Below are 3,176 nucleotides of genomic sequence, written 5' to 3' on the forward strand. Positions count from 1 at the left end.
ATTAACAACTTAAAGCGCAGCGACGCCACCCTTTCTTTTAGGTGAGACTTTCTTGTTTAAATTATCAACTTAAAGTGCAGTGACACCCCCTTTCTTTCAGGCGAGGCTCACTTGTTTAGATTATCAAATTAAGGTGCAACGTTGCCCCTTTCTTTCAGGCAAGGCTCGCTTGTTTCTATTGGCGATTTAAAGCACAGCGACGCCCCTCCCTCTTTTAGGCGAGGCTCGCTTGTTTTGGATTGCGGCTTAAAGCATGGTGATGCCCCCTTTGCTTTAGGCCAAGCTCACTTTAACCTGTGCTAGACTAAGATTTGGTCGCCTTTGGATGAGGGTGAGAATGTTTGAGGAACGACGATGGAAGATAGTAAAGCCCGTGGAAAATGCGAAACTTTATTGCATGCTGTTGACGGTAGTTTCCATCAATTATAAACCACCAATAAAACTTGAAATCATGCATGAAAATGATCACCAACATAGACTTAGGGGTTTAAACTAACAATTTCTATGAGTTTTGGTGAATCTATATTTTCAGCAGGGTTTATCCAGAAAACCGTCAAGGAGGATCAATACGTCAAATAAAATCGCACTTATCCACAGTGAAAACTACTTCAGAAGGTTCCAGAGGACACCAGAAACCATGCCACCAAAGTAGACCTACAAGGGATGACATGTGGGGCCGGCTAGCCCCACCTACAGGCCGACTGGCCCCCTGGTCCCACCTGGCAACCTCCGCTTTGACGTCGGTTCCTCCACCGCCTTCTAGAAGGAATCTACGCCATTTATTCAAGTAGGTTTGATCAGAGGGCTCAGGATTGATGCTCTGGCCAACATATACCAACCCCTGCCCCCCTCCTTGGCAATCTTCCATAAGTCAAGATTAGACCAGAAATTAGGGTTTCCAGAGAGAAGAGAATAGAGCTCCAATTCCTCAAGTTCTAGTATAGGCTAGCTAGCAAGGTTCAAGTTGAGGGGCTATTGCTCAGGATTATGGACTCGCTGTCTGGAGACTGGTATAGCCATTATATCCCTCTTATTTATGACTTTTTGCTACTTCAATGCTATGTTGCCATTTATTATAATCCTAGTTTGCTCTAGTTGTATGCTTGATATAGTTATGATTGATGATGAATTTATGCAATGTTCGCAAAGCGCTTAGCTCAATACTCGAGTGAGTTAAGTGGTCGACATTATTTAAGTGTGGTGCTTAAATATTGTTTACCTGCGGATGCATTCTACACTCTGGGTCATGTGGTAGATCACGGATGTGATACTCCCGTTGAGTTTTTTGTAGTCCACTCCCTGTTTGTAGAGCAAGTAGAACCCGGTTGCGAAGGGAGTCAAGCTATGTTCTTGATCTTCCTTAGTAATGTTCCTTATGCATAGATCCAAAGTTAATTATGCTATAGATGAGAGTGTATATACTTGGGTGTACAAAAGACTTAGTAAATATGGAATGACTTAGGAATCTTTTGCTCTTAACGAATCTCCTACTTAGCCTTACTATATTTTATGAGTGTCTATTTCTATCCCTAGAATACCATTAATACCTTACATTTATCATTTACTTATCTTTTGACTTACCCCTGCCATAGCATGAGAGTGGTTTTATCTTAAGTATACTTATTTATTAATATCTCTGTGCCAACCTCATTGCTCCTCCCTGTGGATAAAATATAAATAAGGATACATGGTATACTCCTGGGTATAATGCTACAATGGTATATTATCTGTGCGCTTGCAGATTACTTTTATCATATATAATTTTCTCTAAATTTACAAGTGTCATTAATAAGTACCAACAACACATTTCTGGCATCATGCTAGGGATCAAAACTTAGTAAAGAGTGATGCTAAGAAATGTCAACAAGCATTTCTAGCGCCGTTGCCGAGGAGGGGCACATGGCTATAGAGAATTGATCAAATAAATACTTATTGATGAAATCATAACACGTCTGCTTTAGTAGGCTTACCCTTGTTTGTCTTTGTTCATTTCATTATACAGGGTATTATAGAATTGGTTGTGATTCACCAACAACTTCTAGTTAGAATCAACCTAATCAAGAGGAAGTTTAACACTAGTTTCTGAAGCTATGGCTGACAAGACTCTGCATGAGTTCTCTGCTCCAAGCACTGAGAATATTCGCACTGGACCAACACTCAAAACCAACAACCTTGAGTTTGAGCTCAAGCCTCATCAACTTGGTGCAAGCTACCCCATTCAGCGAAAAGGCACATGAAGATGTTAGTGCTCATCTTTAGAGTTTCTTGAAGATAAGCAGCACAATCACCATCAAGAACATTGCTCAAGACATCATACTACTCCGCCTATTTCCATTCTCGTTAGTGGGAAGGGCAAAGCAGTGGTTCCACACCAACAAAGATAACATCAACACATGGGCAAGATGTTCGAAGGCCTTTCTAGCAAAGTTTTTCCCTATAGGCAAGACCAATGCCTTAAGAGGAAAGATTTCCAACTTTCAACAGCAGAAGGGAGAAACCATTCCAAAAGCATGGGAACATTTCCAAGAATATGTTTCAGATTTTCCTCATCATGGAATAGGAGATTGGTTGCTCATGCAAAGTTTCTACCATGCATTAACTCAAAAAGCTGATGAACAACTCGATGCTACTGCTGAAGGATCATTTATGTCACTCACCCTTGGGAAAGCTAAAACTCTTATGGAGAAGATAGCCTCTAATCAAGACTGGTCATCATGTAACATCCAATCATGCAATAAGAGTGAAGAAGTACCAAAATAGGTATGTGCACTATCAACCAAGATGGAAGTCTTGTTGAACTGGCTTGAACAACGAGCCAATTACAAGAAAGATAGTCAGGCCATACAAGATGCTTTTAATGCTCAAAACACCCGTGGAGAGTATTTGGGGGTTGATTTCCCCGAATATCAAGAAGATGCAAACACCATCAACAACAATTCTGCTCCACAACAACAGCAACAAGGATGGAATCAACAGCAACAACGATCAACTTACCAAGGTAAGTACCTAGGTAATTGTTATAATTTTTCTAAACCTAAGCAACCATCCCTGAGAGATCTAATTATAGAACAGGCTAAGATTAATGAGAATATTTCTAAGAAGCTTTCTTTTAATGATAAGGTCCTAGAAAATATAAACACTAAAATGGATAGTTTTTCTTCTACCATAAAAGACCA

The 3,176-nt window shown here is 40.2% G+C and overlaps 1 non-coding gene across 1 annotated transcript; it reads right to left on the reverse strand.

Moving 5' to 3' along the window:
• Window positions 1-2,450: 2,450 nt before the first annotated feature.
• Window positions 2,451-2,557, reverse strand: LOC136490534 (small nucleolar RNA R71). Its single transcript, XR_010767813.1, has one exon. It is a non-coding gene; the product is annotated as a small nucleolar RNA R71 (small nucleolar RNA).
• Between the last annotated feature and the right edge of the window lie 619 nt (window positions 2,558-3,176).

This window comes from Miscanthus floridulus, chromosome 10, assembly GCF_019320115.1.
Source record: "Miscanthus floridulus cultivar M001 chromosome 10, ASM1932011v1, whole genome shotgun sequence".
NCBI classification, from domain to species: domain Eukaryota; kingdom Viridiplantae; phylum Streptophyta; class Magnoliopsida; order Poales; family Poaceae; genus Miscanthus; species Miscanthus floridulus.